Source organism: Notamacropus eugenii, chromosome 1, assembly GCF_028372415.1.
Source record: "Notamacropus eugenii isolate mMacEug1 chromosome 1, mMacEug1.pri_v2, whole genome shotgun sequence".
NCBI lineage: Eukaryota > Metazoa > Chordata > Mammalia > Diprotodontia > Macropodidae > Notamacropus > Notamacropus eugenii.
In genome coordinates, this window is record NC_092872.1 from 616213494 (window position 1) to 616237315 (window position 23822).

The 23822-nt window shown below is 40.5% G+C and overlaps 1 protein-coding gene across 5 annotated transcripts in view; it reads right to left on the reverse strand.

The window, feature by feature from the left end:
* PSD3 (pleckstrin and Sec7 domain containing 3) overlaps positions 1 to 23822 on the reverse strand; it is a 617602-nt gene that overhangs the window by 344451 nt on the left and 249329 nt on the right. Inside the window, exon 1 of one of the 5 annotated variants that reach the window (XM_072634982.1) lies at positions 3910 to 4265. The exons of the other annotated variants lie outside the window; for them this stretch is intronic. The gene's annotated coding sequence lies outside the window, so the exon portion shown is untranslated. Of the gene's footprint in view, positions 1 to 3909; positions 4266 to 23822 lie in introns of those variants that run through there. 5 annotated transcript variants of the gene reach the window in all.

The following is a 23822-nucleotide window of genomic DNA, read 5'->3' on the forward strand; positions in this document are numbered from 1 at the left end:
TCTCTCTCTCTCCTCTCTCTCTGTCTCTCTCCCCTCTGTCTGTCTGTCTCTCTCTCTCCCTCTCTCCCCTCCCTCCATCAGTTTCCCTTCCTCTCTCTCACTCTCTTCTGTCTGCCTCCTTCTCTCTCTCCCGTCTCTCTCTCCCTCCCTCCTTTTCCTCCCTCCATCACTTTCCCTTTCTCATTCTCACTCTCCTCCCTCTAACTCCTTCTCTCTCTCTCTCTCTCTGTCTCTCTGTCTCTCTCTCTCTCCTTCCCCTCCCTCCAGCACTTTCCCTTCCTCTCTCTCACTCTCTCCTCTTTCTACCTTTTTCTCTCTCTCTCTCTCTCTGTCTCTCTCCCTCCCTCTATCACTTTCCCTTCCTCTCTCTCCTCTTTCTACCTCCTTCTCTCTCTCTCCTTCCCTTTCCTCCCTCCATCACTTTCCCTTCCTTACTCTCACTCTCTCCTCTCTCTACCTCCTCTCTCCCTCTCTTCTACCTCTTTCCCCCCTCCTCCTCCCTTCCTCTTTTCCTCTTTTCTCTCTCCCTCAGATTCCCTATATGTAAGTTAATACTACTTACATCCACTACCTCACAGGTTATTGGAGGGAAGTGCCTCACAAACTTTAAAGACTCCATAATAGCAAGGAGCTTCTGCCATTATTACCCTCAGTCTGCAGAGCCACCAACTGTGACAAGGCCCTTCGATGAGCAGCCACAGCTGGGGATTAAATAACAAGTTTCATCTTTCAGTCATATCTGCACACATGGATTATCTCACAGACAGCATGTGCTATCTTTAGTCATGAAGAGACATGAGATATAGACATGTTTTATACTTGACTGAAAACAACATATGGATGGTTCTTTCCAGGTCTGGGCAACACATTTTAGGGCGGACACTGGCAAGCTGGAGACAAGCACCCAGAAGGGTGAGGAGACCTAAAATCTTGAGCTTTGAGAATAGTTTGAAGGAAATAGGAACTGGAAAAGGCAAGGCTCTGGGCATGGAGAGGACACAGGGACAGAGAATATTAGCAGTTTCTTGAAGGCTGGTCATACAGACTAGGTATTTCTTTGTAACTCCAAAGGGCAGAAACAGGACCAAGGGGCAGAAGCTACAAGGAAGAAGGCTTCTGGTTCACTAGAAGAAGGAATTTCCAACAGTTAGAGCAATACAAAAGAAAGCTGCCTGGAGAGTTAGAACATCACTCAGCCTTTAAATCACAGACTGAAGGATTACTTCTGGAGGATTCCAGCACCAGTACCCTCCAGGTGAGGTGTTTAAGGGTACAAGGACAAAAACAAACAGCCTAGATCTTCAAAGAGCTTACGTTCCATGGGAAACAAGGGGAAAGAGGACAAAATGTACACAGAAAAGTAAGTATCAGAAATAAAAATGATGCACATGTGCACGTGCACACACACATATATGCATACACACAAAACTAATGCGATTTCTAGGGAAATTACAACTGGGGAACAACAACTAGGAGAATCATCCAAGGCTTCTAATAAGATACAGGCAGCATTTGGGCCGAGCTAAGGTTTTCAAATACAGAGAACAAATACTGCATTGGTTATATGCAGGACAGCTGTGCATTCAGAGAGATGGGAGGTGCAATGTTTCATGAAGGGAGGAACAGGTGAGCCAGTTTGGGTGAAGAAGAGAGTGTATGAGGAAGGAAAATATATAATCAGTCTGGAAATGTAGACAGGAGGCTAGGCTGTGAAAAGTTTTAAATGTCATACAATGGCTTTTTTGTTTTATCCCCGAAGCTTTAGGGAGCCACTGAAACTTCTTGAGCCAGGGAGTGGTACTGTCAGAACTGTGCATTAAGAAGTTCCATTTGGCAGCTGTCTGGAGAAGGGAGTACAAATGGGAGACAGAGGATGCAGGGAAAACAATTAGAAGGATATTGCAATAGCCCAGGCAAAAGGAGATGAGGGCCTGAATGAGAGCATCTGATGTGAGGATAAAGAGAACCGGGATGGAAGAATGTCTGGAGGACAGAACTGATAAGACTTTTCGACTTGACCTGATGTGGGGCAATTTTTAGTGAAAAACTGAAGATGACCGTCCAGCTGGAGGAGGAAAGAACCCTTGAAAGAAACAGGGAATTTAGGAAGCAATGTAGGCTTGGGGAGAAGTTCTGTTCCCTATAGTTTTGAAGGGAATCCTCTTCAGGTATCAAGTTGTGCTAGGGTTCCTTGTGTACAATTCTACATCCCTCTGAGTATCGTGCTTTGTCAATCCTGACACAACCTTATCAGTTAGGGTACAAACTTTGAGTGCTCTTAAAGCAGTAAGATTAAAAGATTTTCAATATTCTGCTCACATTCTCTGGGGTATATCAAGAAAATGGACAAAAGCTAACTTTTTACTCACAAGGACACTGATCCTACTGTCTGTCATTCTCCTCTAGCAAGCTGAGCTAACTGACCACAAGTTCTAAAATTAGACTAATGCTGGCTACTGGTCAAAGACCCAAAGAACAATAAGGAAATTCTGAAGGTGTGTTTCAGATATCTGGTGATTCAGAAAAGATGTTAGCCTTGATTATTACGCTAGATAATTCATATAAAGCACTTTGCAAACCTTAAAGTACTCTATAAATGCCAGTTATCATTATTATTATAAATACCCATCTGGAAAGGATAACCTTCTTCCCCGGTGTGAAATTCAAATATACTTTAGAAATGCAAACATTTTATTTATCCATCATGTTTAATCAAGGCAAAAGTTTACTCTTAAGTGCTTATTCTTGATAACAAAACTAAAAAGGTTTTTTTTTAAGTTCTAAAATTATATCAACTTTACAGAAAAAAGAGCCCTAATGGACATTAAGGTGCAACTACTTGTATTTCATTAAATTCTCTCCCGATCTTTAACTCTTACACATCTCACAAAGCTGTCAAAAGTGTGTGCAAAGCTTTGTTTCCTAACTTTTAAAAATCTGATGTTTTACGTACATCTTCCAATGTACCCAATATATAGTCATATTTATTGGTAAGATAGTATAACATTCTGTTAATAACCAGAAAAGTGGACCCTTACGCACAATTCATAACTGCTCCTGAGAGGTAATACTGAAGTCCAATTAAAAGAAAAACCATCTTTCTTCTTCCTCTGGGAAGCAAAGCACTTGAGTTCACAGTAACTTTCAGAGTCTGAACCGTAATGAGACCTCTGACTTTAAGCTGCTTCAAGAACAGATCACCAAAGAATCCACCTTCTTCCATTCAACCACCCTCCAAGTCTTAGACCTCCCATACAACTGTCGCACCTTTTGAACCTGAAACTCATTGAGAGGCTGTCCCAAAGATCAAAGGAAACTCCCAATGCCCCCTTTGCTGGACATCAAGCCCCCTCATACTTTCCTCCTTTTTTTACATTACTGACTGCTCTTTGAAGTACTGCTCTTAAGTCTTTTAAAGTAGCTTCAAAAAGATTAGACTGCTATGAGCGATCTGCCTGCCTGTACTTCCCGTAGCCAGTCATGCAAAGTTAGAGCAGCCAGGAACTGAGCGGCGTCCAGAAACCCAGGGACTGCCTGACGCAGCCCGGATCGATGCAGCCCATAGAGTGACAGGGTGGATTCGCAATTACCAGCTTCCCCAAAAGATGCAAACTTTTTTAGAAGCTAAAACTGCTCAGCTAAGCCCAAAAGAATCCTTCCTTTCACCAGTCCTTTTCTCCACCAACTCAAAACAAAAATAAACCCTCAAACCCCCTTCACCCTAGAGCAAAGTTTCCTAAAACACAGTCATCCTTTATTCTCTTTCCTCTAGCCTCTAAGATGAAATCTTGGGTTTCTTAAGTTCCTCCCCAGGACTTTTCTCAGTTGTTTTTGCAACTCAGAGGGGGACAAAAAGATAATAAAAGGCAACCACCCACAGAATTCACTGATACACCCAAGTGCAGTTACCTCCGTCACCAGACAGTGGGTCCCCAACTCTGCCACAGATGGGAGAAGCATTCTCCCATAGCGTTTGCTCGGCCAACTTTATCTTCGGTTAGGGCTCTTTCTCCGGGCGATTTCTATAGCTGTGGCTGCTGCGGCTGTGGCTGCTGCAAGAATAGATACTGCCCGCTGACTCCCTTTTGACATTTTCCCAGAATGCCACTGTACCCCTCAGGGGCCTAGGGATAAGAATTTGAAAGAAGTGGAAGGAGGACCCACCCCTACGCCCATCCCCACCCCCCACCCTACTTTCCAACCTCCTTTTTTGAACAACTTCTCCAGAAGAGACCTGGTTCAAATGTCTAAATGGTGGTGAAGTCACACATGACCTCACAAGCATTCAGATTAACCATTTGGAGCCTGGCCCAGACACTAAGGGGGTGGGGCGAGGGGGAAAGAATGGGGAATAGGGATAGAAGGACTGTTTTAGGTTGGTTGGGTCCTGGCTGTTGGGGGGAGGGAAGGGAGAGAAGAAAAAGGGTGGGTGGGTGAAATACTTCCTGGGGAGAAATTAAATATCAGCTTCATCTTTTCTCCTTTTGCATTACTAATTTGGAAAAGTAAATTAATTTCAATTTCTCATTTTGAAGTGGGCTCCTCACGCTGAAAATAAATGACTGAAAAAATAGACCTGATGCACTTTATTGCAATCCTAGTAGGATCAGCTGCGCCAATTCTATGCCTCTATTTGCCTTTGATCTTTAATTTGCAAATGTTAATTTGTTCAGATAAGTCTGAAGCAGACACACACACACACACACACACACACACACACACACACACACACACACACACACACACACACACACATCTCAGAATGAAGCTACTAGTCACAGGAGTTCTGAAAGGTCTGAAACTCCCCAGTGCCAAGCAGACCTAACTAATGGATAACAGAGGCAGCTTCCAGAGCCCTAAGAGGAATTGTCTTCCCCTTTCCTTTCCCCTTCTCTAGGTGTCTGGGCCACAATTTTGTTGGAAACTAGAATTTAAAGTAACAAGGGAGTAAGGCGTCTAAAAAAATAAAGTAGAAACAAAAATCACACAAATTCAAAGTGAATTTCCACTAGTCCCTGAAAGTTAGAGAACATTTCACATAAAGAACTTGGGATTTATTCCATACAGAGACCTTTCCCTCCCCGCTAAGCCTTAAAAGTAAATTATTCTGGTCGCTACATAAAGGCTTATCTATCAGCGTACAGCAAGGCACCTGTTCATAATCCGGAAGGCTTAGCGAGAGCTGCTGTGGCAAACAGCTATGAACCCCACTACAATCCCAGCAGCTGCTCCAAACCCACCTGTTCTGAAGAATGAACTTGAGTGACCGTTGTACAACTATTAATTCTCCACCAGCTCTCATCTCCCTCTTGCTAAAGTGGACAGAACACCAGACTTAGAAGGATCTGGGTTCAAGCTCTGCTTCTGACCACAATGGCTGTGTTATGGGATCATGGAAAAGACCCCAGGACAGTTCTCTGAACTTTTAAATTATAGATCATCAGTGTATTGGTGTAAAGACCATATTTATTTTGACAGATGAGACCGGATCCAGAAAAGTAAAAGATACACATATACAAATGCATATACATAGTCACACAAGTGGTGGGATTCAAATCCAAATTGTTACAAATCCTCATTTGTTTCCACTGTACCCCACTGGGGTGGTTAGTGCAGGATCAGCAGGGAAGGTGGCCCAGGATGGTTTCTCAGGCCAAGGTCCCACAATAATTAACTCAATTCTACTGTTAAATTCTCTTAGGTTGCTTCCTCTTAACATTCTTTCCATCTTCTCGTACTTACTGGAGCAAAGTTTTAAGTTTGTTTGTTTGTTTTTTTCCTGAAACTCGCACATATCTTGATACCTTCTCTAAGTTACCTTCTCCAACACCCCCCAACACACAGGACCAGAAGAGGAAGTTAGCACAATATCCCCTCAACGGCCACCACTTCTATCTCACCACATCAATTAATCACAAATGGAAGGCACCTGTGGACACAAGGACAAAAAACAATCCTGCACTCAAGGAGGGAGACTTAAATTCTTCTCCTAATAGGGAAACAACAGGTACATACGTCCCCCTTTTTATTGGGGAGCAAAAAATTGACATAAATATAAAATATATGCACAGTAGGGGAGTTTTTGTGGGAAGGCACTAGCTTCTGGGGATGAGGGAATCTGGAAATGTTTCCTGTAGGAGGTAGTGATCTAGCTTGGTTTTGAAGGACAGGAGGAATTCTAAGGGCCAGAAATAAGGAGGGAGTGCATTCCGGACATAGGGGACAGACAGCCTGTGCAAGGGAGAAACGAGATAAAGTTTCTTGTGCGGAGATTAACAAGTGGGTCAGTTTGAATGGACTGCAGTGTATGTGAAGGGGACTAATGTGTAATAAATCTGGAAAGGTAGCCTGGCGCCACTTTTAAAGGGCTAATCCCTCACTATCTGGTTCCTGTCCAGATCCCTGTTTTCTTTATGGACCTTCAAGTCACTCTCTCACAACATGTTCAGTACTTAATTCAATCTTCTTTTCCACCCTAACCTCTTTCTCCTTCAGACTTTACCCTGGACTCAGGTTCCTCAGTCTCCCCCAATTCTCATGACCTGTATTGTATCTCCAAACTACTTCAACTACGAATAAATGTGGTCACTCTTAGGACATCACTCCTGAACCCCCAACTAAATTCACACCAATATCCAGAATTCTTAGCCAGGGTACTGAGTAAATGCATTATTTACGTCATTAGAAAAACAGTCACTAAAACCTTTTGCTTTCAAGGGAACCCAGGCTCATGTGCCTTTTGCAAAGAATACTGGACAATCCTAAAGGCAGCCCAATCCCAATCCTTCCTATCAGAAGATGCTATTAAAGTAGAGGTCAAGGATAAAAGTCAAGCAAAATGATCACCCAACATCACAGTATACAGAGAGGGAAAAGCTTCAAGGGATAAAGGTGAATGTGGAGGGAACTGGGGGTTGGTAAACCCTTAAGGAAAGATTGTTAATAGGAGTAGCCAGAAGAAAGCTGTAGCAGGGAAGCTAAGACTGGAGGACACTAGGAAGCCAAATACATCCAGGAGAAAAGTATGGAAGCACCTTAGAATTAGAAAAGGTTTTGAGTCCAACTAATACCTAAGTCATAAATGCCAGATACAGCATCTCCAACAAATGGTCAATCCACTTGCCAGTGACCCAGCAGGCTAGTACATCTGAATGCTCCCCATTCTAGAGTCAGGCAGCTGTTACTGGTTTCCATATCTAAGGCACTATATCTACAGCTGGTATTCAAAACCTATGGCAACTGCGCTAAAGCTGCCATGGAAAGGATTAGTAGGGACACAGATGGGGCAATACCATAAAACAGATGTAGGATGGTCTTTTGGAGTCCTCTCACACCTAGTAGTGCCCTTGTCCTCCTTCTCTGCTCAAATCCTCTAAGAATTTAGTCTTTCTTATAGGTGCAGCCCTGGAGTTGGAGTCAGGAAGACCCGAGCCTCAACTACTTAGCTGTGTGACCCTGAAGTAGGTCACCTAACTTCTCTCTGCCTCAGTTTCCTCATGTGTAAAATGAGGATAACCTACCTCTCAGAATTGTGATGAGGTGATCAAATAAGGTAATGAGCTTTGTAAAACTTAAAGCTCTCCATAAATACTATTATTATTGTTATTATGATTAATAATTGTTATATTCAGTTGCAACTCTTCTAATTAGAGGCTGCTAAGGTGTTAAGTGATAAAGACTTAAAAATTATAAGCCCTTAATAGGGAGGGATACTTGTATTTCAAACTTGAAGACACATTCCCTCCCACCCCCACTATGACTAATGGCTTCTTGATTGGTGTTCCTTAATGGACCTTACCTCTCTCCTTAACCCTTTCCAATCTGACTTCTTTTCTCCATTCAAAATAAACCCACATCTACTTTTTTTATTTTTTTTCTTTTATTTCTCTGACCCTCTTGATACCTTCTTCTCAATACCCTTCTTCCAACTAGTCGTAGATAGAACCTTCAGCTAGATAATCCTATAGGATGTCCTTGAGGGAATTTCAAAACCCTCAGCACACACTATGTACAACTTTATCCTTTGCTGTTTCTCTCTGATGCATTATATATACATGCATATATGTAGAGAGTATATGTATACATACATAGAGACAGAGAAAGAGAATATGGATGTATATGTGCATGTGTGCCTAGCATATGTATGTATATGTGTATATAGGTCTGTACTGTGTATACATGTACACATATACATCATGTATTTACATTTTGCATATGTGTATAGTGTGAATACATGAACACATATCATATGTATAGTTTATCTACATAACTGTGTATATACTGTGTTGTACATGTGTGTGCATGGCATGTACTACACATACATGTGTCTGTTGTATATATGGTGGGCATATATACTATTGTGTGCATTGTATGTATGCACATGTATGATGTATTTATTACATGCATACCACATATAAGTATGTACACATATATGGGTATAAATATACACTTTTTATATATACCATGACTCAGAATAATTCACTCCCAACTCTTTAGGGATAGAATACAAACTTACCTATTAATGAACTGAGTCCAGTTCAAGCTTACATCATGGCGTTCTAACACGAAGGCATCTACCTCATCCTAAAAGTCTCATCACCCACCTACTCAAATTACTTTTCCTCCATCACAGTTGGCAATGCCATTAGGTCATCAACAACCCAGACTAGAACTCTCTACATTCAATCTGTTATTAAATTCTACTTCTGGGATCCTTCACATTTCCCAGATCCATAGAACCAAAGCTTTGGCCAACATCCAGGGCCTATTCATCTCACCTCTATTACTGAAGCCTCCTCATCAAACCCTCTCCCCCAACCCCTGCCATCCCTCCAAACCCCCCATGAACATGCTCACACAAGCCAAGACAGAAAACAAGAAGGGGAAGATACAGCAAGGAGGGAGAACAGAAAGCATTAAGGGGAAAAGTAGCTGATGGAAATTCCTGGGCCATAGGTGATCTTTTCAAGGAAGGTTTTTATACACTAGACTAGGCTCAGGAGGAGCAGACTGCAGAGGGTGCTGAAGCCAGCAGGTATAGGCTCTCAAGAGCCAAGTGCTAAATGTTCATTGTGGGGAAATCCCCAAATGCTACATTTACTACCCTTTCACTAGATAGGTGTGAGCAAAGAGTTAACTGACTATAAGGGTTATGAAATAGGAAGTCAGTGTTTATCTGGCAATGGTCAGAGTACAGCTGAGAATAAAATACTATCATTAGGGCAGAGAGTGATATGGTGAGAAAAGCAGAGAACTTAAATGCTAGCCCTGTGTGAGGCAGCAAGGTGGACACACAGTGCTAGACTTGGCAGTCAGAAAATCTCATGATATTTTCATGGTGAGAAAATCTCACTATTTTTTCAAATTCTGCCTATATGACTTTGAGCAAGCTGCCCTGAACCGCAGTTTTTTCCTCAGCTGATAAGGGGGGATAATAAGAGCACATACCTCACAATAGTTATTAACAGAATCAAATGAGAAAATATGTAAAGTGCTTTACAAATTTTAAATGTTAGCTATTATTATCCTGAGCAAGTCATATACCTCCCTGTTCCTCAGCTTCCTCAACTGAGAAATGAGGATCTATAAAGTTCCCAGGAGCTCTAAATTCTGTGCCTGTAGAAGTGACCTGTATACAGCAAGTACTCAAGAGATATTTTAATTGAATGCTCATTAGCAATTCTGAAAAAAAAAAAAGCCAAATAAATTCCCCCTCACACCTAGACAAAGTATTTATCTTATGTGCTGAGCATGATGACTATAAGATTTTCTATATTTTATTGAATTGTTACACATAACCCATGGAGCAGGAATCAGAACGCAAGAGTTTAAAACTACAGATGGGCCCGCTTTAGGAAGCATTTAGCAGGGAATGATGGATTTGGTGCCAAAGCTCCTACTTGGCTAACTAGGTGATGATGGGCAGGAAACACAAGGTAGTAACCTATCTGGGCCTCAGTTCCTTCAGAGCTGGCTAACTTGAATGGTATCTAAGATTCCTTCTAGTTCTAACACTGTGTTTCTTTTCCAAGTTCAGATAAGGTCGTACACCTTTAGAAATCTCATTCCCTAAAATAAGGCAGCTAGCTGGTGAGTAGACAAAAATGCTGGGTCTGAGTCAGGAAGACCTGAGTTCAAATCTGGCCTCAGACACTTACGAGTTGTGAGACCCTAGGAAAGTCACTTAACCCTGTTTGCCTCAGTTTCTTCATCTGTAAAATAAGCTGTAGAAGGAAATGGCAAACCATCCCAATATCTTTGCCAAGAAAACCTCAAAGGAAGTCACAGAGTCAGACACAACTGAACAACAAAATACATTTACCACTTTCAGAAAACTACTTCTGATTGTCTCTGAACAACAGTTCTCTCCTTCTGCTACAGATTTGGTGATGTGATGTCAGCTGATAGGAAAGCCTGGTTTCCTTAAAAATATACATAAATATATAGAAACCCAAACATTTGAGTATTTCTAGGATCTGAGCTCTCCTTGATGTGGCATACCAGCTACCGACACCGACTGCAGACCTTCTGCGTCTTAGAAAATCATTTTCATAAATAGCTATGACTAAAGCAAAACACCACTTTTTTTTTTTAATCACCTGCCAGTCATCCTTCTGGTGGGGAGTCTTTCTGAACTCAATTAGGTTGGACTTTGATTAACAGTCACTGGCAGGTACTCAACACCTTTCCAAGCTTGATAGGATCTCCCGGAGCTAATATACTCCACTGATTTAAGTCTCCAAGAATTCAGGGTCACCTCCCAGCATGATTAGGAAGGATAGAACTTTTATGGGAAATATACACTCAGGACAATACCAATCAAAATAAAGGTGTTAATGGCATCGCTGCATGTACTCAACTTAAACAGGAAAATCAGCCACCATATATTTTTTTAACTAAACTATGATTCTCCTGCAACAAGCTATACATGAAGCAAGTGCATCAATGAGTCACCTGGAGAGTTTCCCACAGGGCAATCCTCTTAGGCCATTTTAAGACTCACCAAAGGAAACTCCAATTCACTGTTAACTGCACCAGAGAGAAAGAGCAGTTACGTCCAGGCTTTTTCAGAGTCACAAAACCCACACATCTTAAGAAGTTTTTCAACCGGATAGAACCCTGGGCAAACACGGGATTAATTTTCTAAAGTTACCATTCACTGTGGAAATGGTAGCCACTAAGCAAAACTCGGTACCAGCTATCAAGAGAACAGGAGCAAATGTCAGTGGTCTCAAAAGAAATCCAGGTTCCCTGAAATAAAGTTCAATGTTTTAGAGTGATGCCAAGGGTGGACTACCCATCTGCAAAAAAACTCCTCTGGCTGAAGGGACTTTGGACTAAAAGGAAATAGCAAATCTCATTTCTCTAGCACAGATTCCTAAAGTGGGCCATGCTGGCCCCTGGGGAGCGATAGAACCATAAGGGGAGGGGGAGGTTAGCCTGGGGATCACCTGGGGGGTGTTAATAAAAATAAGGAGGTGGTGGAAGCATGTAAAAAAGAGAAGAAAATTTTGAAAAACATTTGTGCATGTTTCATCTGTTATGGAACAGAGTTAAAGTTGTAGTGATTACACTATTTCCAAAAATAGACACAGAAAATGGAAGTTATAACCAATCAGCGGTCAAGTCCTTGGACAGGTCTTAACAAGCAAGTGTTGGCAGGTAGCCTTCTCTGCATCACCGAGAGGTTCAGCATGCATCTGCAGGGCTATGTGAGCATAATGACTGTTTACAATGCAATCCTATACAGTTACATGACATAGCATCATCAAAATTTCAATGCAGGAAAAAAACACAAATTTACAATAAATTACTGGAAGATGTGTCATTTAAAAAAATTTTTTTAATTATGCAAATTGCAAAAAGAAACTGTTAAAGGGTTAAAGATTTCCAGGGGGGCACCAAGTAATTTTTTTTAAGGCAGCAATGGGTCAAAAAAGTTTGGGAACCTCTGCTCTAGCAATTTGTAGTCCACAAAATGCTTTCACCAAACAACTCTGTGAGCTAGATACTACAAGTAATATTATGCCCATTTTACAGAGGAGGAAACTAAGACTCAGAAAGCTGAGGTCATATATCTGATAACTGTCAGCACTGTGATTTAAAAAGCTCAGTGCCCTTTCTGAAACATCATTAAAAAAAAAAAGCATATAAGTTGTGCATTGTAGATCATAAATGTTGGGGTTCAGTTTTTTTTTTTAAGGATGAAGTCTTTGCCTACTACTCCATATACTCTCTCTTCCTTCATCCACTTTCCAAGCTTCAATTATCAAATCAGTTTCAAAAGGCTGAATAACAAATCTACATCTGCAGTCCTGACATCTCCACTGAGTTCCAGGTCTACATTTCCACCTGACAACTGGGTGCCAGCCATCCCCGCTGTCTCCACAAACTCAACACATCCCAACTGAATTCAAAAGTAGCTTCCACAAGAGTAACCCCCACACCAACATCCCCACTTCTGACAATGGCTCATGTGCCCACTGGAATCAAAAGCACTTTCTTTTCTCTCTCTTTCCCCAGGTACAGGCAATCTGCCTTAAAATCCAAGCAATTCTTCCTTTTATGTCTTCTCACAGATCTGTTCTTTTTCCCTTTTTCTTTTTAATCTCACCACTCATTACTTCATATCAAGACTACTCTTAATCTTAATGAACATTTCTATGCAAGAGTGTCACGATGAAAGCTATATTTTTAGGGAGAAAGGTATTCTTCCTCCTCCTTTGATATAATATGGTTCCAAGGTGATCCTATCAATGGAACATAAGCTCCAGCATTTTGAAATAGCTTTTGATAAACAAAAGTATGTATAGAATTATTTTACATATACATACACACACATATTTGTGCCTAATGGTAGCCATCTCTAGGGTAGATAGAAGGGAAGAGAAAAAAAGAAAGTTACATGATAATTTTGTTATATGTTTAAAAGAAATAGCAAGTTGTACACAACAGATTTGTGGTTTCATGTACAATCATCTTTTTTTCTATTTCACTATGTTATGGAAATGCTTGTTTTATTTAATTTCAGAATAAAATAAAAATTTACAATTAATGAAATAGCGCCAAGGACAGGATAGTTACAGATGTATATGTATGTATGTGTACACTCTCTCTCTCTCTCTCTCTCTCTCTCTCTCTCTCTCTCGACCTCCAGTTTCTTCATCTGTAAAATGATAGGGTTAAGCTATCAGTGCTTCTTAAACTGTGGGTCAGGACCCCATATGGGGTTTAAGAAACCCAAGGCTAGATAACTTCAACATATCTTCCCAACAATCCTCCGAACACTAGTTTCCTTCCAGCACTTAATTTATGATCCTATGACACAAATGAAGGAAGCATTTATTAAGCACTTATTATCTGCAAAGTGCTACATGCTAAGTGCTAGAGACACAAATAGAATAGTCCTCTCAAAGAGATCTCATTACAATCAAGGGAAACAACACATATGAAAGAACACAAGCAGCAAGTCAGATGGAGAAGTGCTCTAATCTTTTGGAGATAGAAACATACACATACACGTGCACATATGTATATATACGCACACATGCATGCGTGCGATACACACACATGTGTATGTACCTGTGCATGCATGTATACACGCGTACACACACCCTATGTGAAGAACTCCTAGTTTAAGATGACTTGACCAAACCAATATGTACACGTTGTTATTGATGATGATGGTGATAATGACGATGAGTCATTTCAGTTGTGTCCAAGTCTTTGTGATCCCAAATGGGGTTTTCTTAGCAAAGATCCTGGAGTGGTTTGCCATTTCCTTCACCAATGCATTAAGCCAAATAGTTAAGTGACTTACACAGCTGGTGAGTATCTGTGACTGGATTTAAACTCAGGTCTTCCAGACTACAAGCTCAGTACTCTCTCCACTATCTAGATGCCTCCTATTTTATATATATGGATACATACATACACACACATATCACAAGGCATATGTGTCTAGAATATTATATACCCACATATATACACACACGATGGGACATCCCTATTTTTATATTAACAGATAACTATGGAGAGATATCTAGATTGATTTATAGCCAACTGGCCTTGGAGACAGTATGACCTGGGTTCAGGTACCAGCTCTGACATATACTGGCTGATGGCTATGACTCAAGTCATTCAACCTGTGTTACAGTCAACTCACTAAGATGCTGCAGAATCGCCCATCTACACTGGTATGATGACATCACAAGTCCAAACAAGTGGGAAGAGCACTGAATCTGCAATCACAAGACCCTTAGTTCAGATTCTGACTCTGGCACTATCTTTCTAACTTCACACAAGACATCATTAATCACCATGCATTTATTAAGCTCCCACTACAGTAAGCACTGGGGATACAAAGAAATACTCAAAACAGCCCTCTCCCTCAAGGATCTCTGTGCCTCAGTGTCCTCGCAGGTATGACTTCTCAAATTCCTTATGGTTCTGGATCTGTAATCAGAGATGAGGAGAGGAGAGAGGAGAGGAGGAAGAGAAATGAAGGATGAGGAAGAAAAAGAGAGGGAGAAGAAGAAGAGGGTACAGAGGAGGGAGGGAGAGACAGCCAGGGACAGGGAGAAAGAGAGACAGAGACAATGACCTAAGTTCTAAGAGGCCTATGATCCTTTCAACCAGAGAGGCTTTCAGGGACCATCTTCCAAGTGATCCAGGGTGGAGAGCACCTTGATGAAGTCACTCACTAATCCTTAAGGTAGCAGGCAAGGTGGACTAGAGGCTTGAACAAGGAAGACCAGGTCAGACTCTGGTGTAGAAACCTGAAGCAAGCAAAAAGATTTCCATGACGGAAATCTGAGGAAATTCTAAGTGTCCCACCCATGTTCACAGAAGGAAATAGCCTGATGAAAATGTACCGCAGAGATTCTAAGAGAGAGTGACGACCACTGAATTAGAAGGAAGGTAGGAATATTCAGCAATAAATATGATTCTGACACACTAGGCACAAAAACTACCTGCTCTACTTCCTGATTCCAAGGAAAATTTGAGTCTGTATAGTCTAACAACACTTAACAGTATGGATGTGAACGATTTCATGGGAAGAAAATGAAATCATTTTTTAAAACTATCCACAGCGAATGCGTTCCATTTTTATCACAATCTGGAACCAGTGAAACTTTTTACCACTTATTCTTTCAAGCTTGTCATTTATAGAATTCCTATTAGGGAGACAACGTCAGAAAGAGCATAGAAACAGGACAGTCTGAGCCCGAGCCTAATGGACAGAAAGGGTGTATTCTAAGCGCCAGCACTCTGTTTAGGAAGGTTTAAAAAAAAAAAAAAAAAGGCCAAAGGAAGTAAACCACAAATGATCAAATTCAGAGTAGACTGAGGACTTCAGCACTTTCTCCTAAGAGTATCAGTTGCACCAGATAAAATGCCAGACTCTCCATACTCTTTATACTATCAGAAAGGAAAGTCAAAGGCTCCAAGATGCAGTAATCTACCAAGCTAAAAAGAGGTGTACACACGTACACACACACACACACACACACACACACGCACACACACGCACAGAGTTTCATACTTTCCTTACAGAAAACCAAGAACAGAAGCTAGCCTCTCACTACATGCACAGCCCCTCTTCTCCTAGTATTTATAACGCACACCTTAATACCAAGCACTAGCAATTTTGTCAGTAGTCACAATGAAAAACATTTGTGCTCTGTGGGTCAAAACTTACTGAATACAGCCACGGTCATCAGCTGACAAGTCGGCCGGAGGGAAGCAACCAGACAGAAAGGAACCCATGGGAATATAGAACACTCTAAGTCTCTAATTATCCTCTCTAATTTTGAAGCCATGTGACCGGCCTGGACATCGCACCACTGACCCCCTGTGAGCCAGAGAGCCTCGTGGCTGTACCACAACGGGAGATGCTACCCTTAGGCTCATTCATTAAAATATTGTATTACATTATCACAGTGCATTACTTCCTGGCTGATCATCTGCACTTTGGTCAACATTAACTCTTCCGATCAGTCAAAGCACCTGGGACAATTTAACCATTCATTTCCAGAATCAATTTGAGATTTCAAAAGAAATTGTCTCCCCTGCTCCAGAAAATTTTTTTATCCATATTTTCTCCTGTAAGTACTTAGTCCCTCACTGATATCTCACACATAGGTGCTTCATTTTAAAAGCTGCCTTAGGTCACTTGGGACCTTAAAAAATTTTAAATCTTTTTGTTGCAGGACAGGAAGGGGTGGAAGAGAGAGAGAATACAGGAAAATTGTCACTGGCAACAAAAGATAAGTAAATCATAGGTTTGGCATACACTCCATTAGAAGGAAACAGATTTTCTGAAGATCTACAGTGAACTCATTACTTTTCCCAGTCCCTAAATTTATAGAAGCACGTACAGTATCACCTTATAGTCTCAGAATCTTACAGGTGGAAGAAATCTACTTAGTAGCAAATGTGCGACTAGAACCCAGGCCTTTGGGATCACAAACTTTCAATATATCATGGTTGAGCATAAGAAATTAAATGGGAATTTGGGGAGAGTTTTGTAGAAGTCACAGATAACATATGGAGGCCAGGAGATGACCAGAAAAAGTTTAGAAACTCAAGAACTACAAAAAATATAAGTATAGTACTGTATAATATCAACCTAAATTTTACAGTAAGGTTCTATAAACACCCCGTAAAAGAATAAGAAAAAATTCAGACTTTTCTTTGGTACAAAGGGAGGGCCAAAATATTTTACTGGATTCATCCCTAAGTCTTGTGAGGTGGAAGGGATAACTGTACTTATACTCACCTGACCAGTCAACTTAGACTGAGATGCAAAAAGGTTGGCAAATGAAAGTCAACCAGTACTTATTAAACATCTCCTCTGACCCAAGCGCTGTACTAAGGGCTAGAAATACAAAGAAAGGTAGAAAACAAATAGTGCTTGATCTCAGATTTCTAAATGAAAAACACTAAACCTAAATGAAGAAATTTCTCTACTCCAGAAGACATCTTGGCCTAGTAGGAAAAAACATGGTCTTTGCATTTTAGACTTGGGTTTACCATTTATTAGCTGTGGGACTTTGGGCTAACCTCAAACCAAAGCCAGACTTTGTATGGTGAAGAGGTTGGCCCAAATGACCTTAAAGGTCCTTTGTAGCTAGAGATTCCACGATCCCTTTAATAATAATAACCCCTGACAGTTGCATAGAGCCCTTGGGATGAATCTCTGCCAGATGAGCTAATATGATGGACAGTAAGGAATCGGTAATTGGTGGAGTACTACAATGCATCTCCACATTCCTGACCTTGGCGGTGGTTGGACATCTTTTCTCTCTTGTTTTAGGATCTTTTATCAGCTGAAGAATAACCTGTCCAATTGCAAGAAGAAAAAAAAGCAGCAAGTTTCCTCTCCTCACCATCTCTCATGGTCCACTCCAAAGCACCCCAAGGATTTACCATTTATGCAACAAACAGCATAAATGAATGAGAGAAAAGGCATTCTTCTCCTACGCTCCCTTCCCCAACATGGCACAGTGACACATCACTGAACTGTTTGCATCTCCCTTCTCCTGAGTTTGGCAAGCCATCACTGCTGCAGACAAGAGGACCACCATATTGTTCCTGATTTTCCCACTGTTTTTTCAGATGGTTGCCATTTAGCTGAGGCCAGGAATTCTTAGCTGTTTTTTTTTTTTTTTGGTCAATCTGGTGAAACCTATGAACCTTTTGTCAGAATAATATTTTTAAATGCATAAAAACATAAGATTGCAAAGGAAACCAAGTATATTGTGATAGTAATTTAAAAAAAAAAAAAAACAAGTTCCTGGGAACCTCTGTTTTAGGATGACTTTATCAAACTAAAACCAGGAGAAAAATACAAAAATAGCCTCTCGATACTTTAAATGATGACTAACAAAATTGGCATTATTTTTTACTCCTCTTGTCTTTCTCAAAAAAAACCCAAAAAACCAAGCCAGTCTTCATCATAAGAAGAGAGTGACTGATTAAAAAAAAAAAAAACAACTTGAACTGCACATATATCCATCAGTATACATAATTATAGGATCACTGATTGAGAGGTATAAAGGCCCTTGCCTAGAAACCCCCCTGCCCAATAGTCCAACTCCTTCATTTTACAAATGAGGAACTGAGGCCCAGAGAGATTCAATGACTTCTTCCAGGGTCACAGAGAAAGTAAAAAGCAGTCCGGAATACCAATTTGCCTTATCTTCCAATACTTCCCTATAAGTAGGCTATGCTACAGTTAAACTGGACTACTTGGCAGTCTTTAATCTTCTGCTTTCCTACTTCTGCACCTTTGCTCATACCATCCCCTCCCCCCCATCCCAATATGCCCTCTCTTTCCATCTTTACCTACATCCATCCTACATCCATCAAACCTGGTTCAAATGCTACTTCTAACAGGCCTCAATACTAAAAGTCATCTTGCCATCTGCTGAACTCACATGAAACACCACTTACCCTTCCTTGTAACGACATTTACAGCATACTTCCCAATATCATGGTTACCTGTGACCATGCCTTTTCTCTCTTACTAAATTCCAGGCCCCTTGAGGGTAAAAAATCATGCTTTTTTAAGTTTTTATATGCATCCTACCTCATGCCAAGTATATCGGATTCTCAAATATGTTCTGAATTAATATTAAATTAATTAATTTTAATTATGTTTAATTAAAGTTCATTAAAACACTCATTTAAAATGTGAATGATCACTCTGAATCTTAACATTTGCAAATCAGTTTAGTTCTCATGAGGAAGATGCTTCTAAAATCACAGGATTATAGATTTAGAGCCAGAAGGATCCTTAGAGACACTGCAGCTCAAAAAAGTTTAGTGACTTGCCCAAAATTTGAACCCAGGGCCTCTAACTCCAAACCTCGTAGTCTTTTCACATTATCTAACTGCCTTCTCAATCAGAGGGGGCAGAACTGCAAAGAGATCTTCCCTTTTATTTAATTTATAGGAAATTGTTACTCCTGGTTAGAATTGTGAATTTTTTTCCCACAAATCAATCTTTCCAGGACTGTATTATTTCTTGGACCCCAATTCCCAAGAAAGGTTTAAGCCATTCTTCCATCATTTTTCAAGTCCCCCTAGATTACCTCTCGACTGCCTCTGACGCTCATCCTGACAGCATAGTTGGGTCTGCATTCCACTTATGAAGTTATCCAATTTTTAAGAAAGTAAAATGAGATAATTTAAGAAGGTGAGTATAATTTTCCAACTTCATTGACACAGACTTCCCTTTTCTACCTCCTTCAAAAGCATATCACATCACTCTGAGGGTTACAGATTGTACCCTGAATATCTCACAAGAGTCAACAACAGGGTGGAGTGGTTTGAAAGTTGGTTTAAAAGCCAGGAAGAAGTGGGTTCAGGTCCTGCCTCACACACATGCTGGCTGGGTGACTTGGAACAAGGGAGGGGAACCTGTGGCCTCAAGGCCACATGTGGCTCTAAGTCCTCAAGTGTGGCCCTTTGACTGAATCCAAACTTCTTTATGAAGGAAGGGCCACATATGGCCTCAAGACCACAGGTTCCCCATGCTGGCCTGTACAAATCACTTGATTTCTCCATGTCCTAGTCACTTTTGAAATATGAAAATGGTGATAACATGTCTTGGTAAAGTTTCTTCACCAGGATGACCTATAATGAAACGGTAGGACTTTTCCCCTAACTTTACCCTAGTATCTCACAAAGCCCTCTACACAAAAACTTTAACTGACCTACTCAATCAGCCTAACAAGCAATTATCCAGAAAAGCAAGACATCCTCAATCTGGGAACCAAGAGTGAGAGGAAATGGGTTCTCTTCCAGGATCTGCCACCAAATTATGATGTCATCTGTTTGTTCATTCACTTAACCTCTGTGCCTCAGTGACTTGCCTGTAAAATGGGTATTATAAAGCAAGGAGATGAAGCCTATACAGCATTAATGGTAAAGGTACTATGTCACTCTCTGTAACTGCTAAACCATTAGTATTCCTGTTTTTAAATCAGCCAGACTAAAAAATTCAAGAATTTTTTTGGTCTAGTTCATGCTTCTTTGGATACTAGAAATAATTGCTTTATACATGTCTGCTAAATTGAACAATTAATCTTTTATAAATTATGATACTTCTATAAAAATATATTTTCTCTTTCATAGGATGATATATTTAGACATATAAGGACCTAATCAATGGTCTAAGATCCACCCAACCTCCCTCCTCCCTTTACTTTGCAGTTGAGGAAACTAAGGCCCAGAGAAGGAAAGGAACATGTCCCAGACCACATGGGAAGTATCAGGATTTGCTGATGGGGAGGGATTGCTAAACTGGGAGAGATAGCTAAAATGTTACATGATAAGAATCATTACTAGAATGTTAGAAATACAAATGTAAACCCTTAAGTTTGGGTTTAAAAAAATAGCTTCCTCAGTACAGAATGGGGGAAGTTTTGACAAGATATCAATTCGTCTGAAAATGATACAAGAATTCTGACGGATGGCAAAAGCCCAATTCAAGAGTAATATTGCATGAAAAAAAGGTACTTGTACTCCTAAAATGCATTAAGGAGTCCCTGTGTCCAGAACTATAGTCCTGCTGTCCTGTTCTGAGCCCTGATCGCATTCTACCTGGAATACTGTGCACAGTTCTGGGGACCACACCTTAGAAAGGATGCTGATCAGAAGAGAGTGTCCACTGGAAAACAGCCAGGATTGTGACCTACATAAGTGGAATCATATCACATAAGAATAGGCTGAAGGAACTGGGAATGTCTCTGTAGAAGAAGAAAAAACTTAGGTAAAGGAGGTCAGAAGAAGCAGTCTTAGGCATGTTGTAGAGCAGGGGAGTTTCTTGCTCAGGACCACAGATTAAACTAGATCAGAGGTTTCAAACAGGCATGTGGCCCACAACACTCCCAAAGGCAGCCTGAACCAGATTAAAATGTAATTGGAAAATATTTAACAAAAGATAAATTTAGAAGGAAACATAAATAACCCTACATTTTAAAACGAAGACAGTAATGGAGTCAGCAGTGATCTCCGTGAATGGATGTGTGACCCCTATTGTATTAGGAGTTTGACACCATTGGTGGTTGGAGGTGATGCTGGAGGCTCCTCCCAGTTCTGAGATTCTACAGAGTGCCAGAATGAAGATTTGAACACTTCCAATCTGGGGCTCTTTGCACTAGTACCGGGATACTGCTTCTGGTAAAAATCTAACAAGCATCACACGACGGATCCCAGGAGCAGAGAATGAGCACCATTTATCTAGGTCCAATTCCAACTTTATTATAAATAATAAAAAAAATCAAGGAACCAGGTGGTATTGGCAGAACCAGGAGCTAAACCCAGGTCCTCCACCTTTAAATCTAGCCCTGCTTAGCTGACATCACACTGTCTTCCTCCCAAAGGCAAAGGGGCATGGCTCATTTCCCTTCCAAGTAGACTACACAAGGACTTTTCTCCCCATTTTACGGATGAGGAAACTAGGTACAGAACAGTGAAACTAACTTGCCCTAGATCTAGCACCTCCTTGAGAGTAGGGAATGTCTTATATCTTTCTTTGTATCCCCAGCACTTAGCATAGTATTTGATAAATAGCGGATAGCTAGGTGGTACAGCGGATAGAGTGCCAGGCATGATGCTAGGCAAGTCATTTAACCCTGTTTGCCTCAGTTTCCTCATCTATAAAATGAGCTAGAGAAGGAAATGGCAAACCACTCCAATATCCTTGCCAAGAAAATCCCAAACGGGGTCATGAAGTGTCAGACACAACCCAAACGATGGTAAACAGGAGGCGCTTAAATAAATGTTTCTTGACTGACTGACTGGTTGTTAGGGTCAGAATTTGAACTCAAGTCATCTGACTCCACAACCAGTGATCCTTCTGCTACAGTTATCCCTTCCACACTGAGACTTTACCCATTGAGATTTCAATATATCTTGGTTCAGAACAAGAAATTAAATGGGAATTTGGAGGGAGTTTTGAGGAAGCTACAAACAACACACCCAAAGATCAGTAGATCATACAGAACCTATGACCAAATACTTAACCCAAATTTTATAATAAGGTACTGTGAACACTCCACAAAAGAAAAAGAAGAAATTCAGACTTCTTTGGTATGATGGGAGGGACAAAAAATTTTTACAGATTTTCCAGATCATGGGGAGCCATACCCCAAGATATAAAGGGATAACTGTACAATACATTATCCTCTCCAAGATAAAGGCCCTATTCTGCCTCTCCTGTTGACCCTCCTTAGAATCCTGTAAGGTCAATGGATTCTGGACAACAAATGGGGAAGACAGGTGGATGGATAGAAACAGGAATACAGGCATTTTAATTTTCTAAGAGTTCTCAAGTTTGTTTCAGACAGTCTCAATATCAGAAAATTTGTTAAAGATGCCAACTGTGAGTATGTCTATTCTGATTTGTGATATCTGGGTCCCAAGCATCCTAGCCCAGGGAGGGGGTCCTCAGTGTCACTGTCTCATTCCCCTTTCCTGGCTCCACATGTCTACTTCCTAAGCCTTGCATAAGAATGCTTTAATGCAGGCAAAATAAAAGGCCTGCTCATTGATTTCTTTAAAAATTCATGGAAACATCTATATTAATGATTTGGTAAACTTTTTTCTTTAAAAACATACATACATCAACTCTAAATTTAAACTACTGAAAGCTGGACTTTTAAAACCAGACAGATCCACAGACTAGAACCTGTGAAAATATCAGATAAAAGGTAAAAAATTAAAACAAATGTATTAAAAGATAATATAGCACTAGACTGAAAGTCAAGAGTTTGGGGAGGTCTTTGAATGAGCTTTCTGTTTTTGGCTGCATTAACAGACTGATTGATCAGGGAAATGCTGCAGACAAAAAGGTGTAATTGGATTTCATGAAGGCATTTGACAAAGTCTCTGAGAATAGCTTTGTGAAGAAGAAGAAGGGATATAGGATAGACGATAGTAAATTTTGGTGGGTTCAGAACAATAAGACGCAAAAGACTTGATTAATGGATCATTGTCAACCTAAATGGAGACTCCAGAGGAACGTGAAAAGACCATGCTCCAGATTCTATTATATTATAGCAGTAACAGATATGGATGAAGATATAGGTGGCACTCTTATCCAATGGAGGTAGGGAGAGGATAACACAGAATGCGATGGACCAGGTTTAATAAAATAAAATTTACCATAAATTCCCATTCTTAGTTTTTAAAAAAAAAAATCAATTGTACGAGTACAAAATGGGAGTAACTGAACTGGATGGAAGACCACATAATAAAAACTTAGTAATGTGAGGTGACAAATAAAAAAGCTAATTTAATCTAAGACCATATCTATTAATGTAGTTTTATTAACATAGAAGCATAACATCAGAATGAGAAAGGCACACACTCTGTCCCAATCAGACCACAGCTAGAGTACCATGTTCAGTTCTTGGGTGACATATTGTGGGAAAGACCCTGACAAGCCAGAGCACATGCAGAGGGACATGATCAATACATCCAAATATCTAAAAGCCTGTCATACTGAAGTCAGATTAAACTTGCTTTGTTTGTCCCCAAAGGAAAGAATCAACAGAAGTCATAAAGAGATAAAAGGAAATCTTCCGGTCCCCAAAGTGGAATGAATTTCCTCAAGAGGAACTATGTATGTTCCTTGAAACTGAAATGCAGAGGTTGGATGATCACTTGTTGAGAAGATTTCAGGTAAGGGGCTGGATTAAATGATGCATGGATTCAAAATTCTATGGTTCTGCGACTTGGATTCTACTCCTGGCTCGTCTAAGTAACCATGCAACATTGGGCATGTCACTTCAATATAAGCCTTCCCTTTC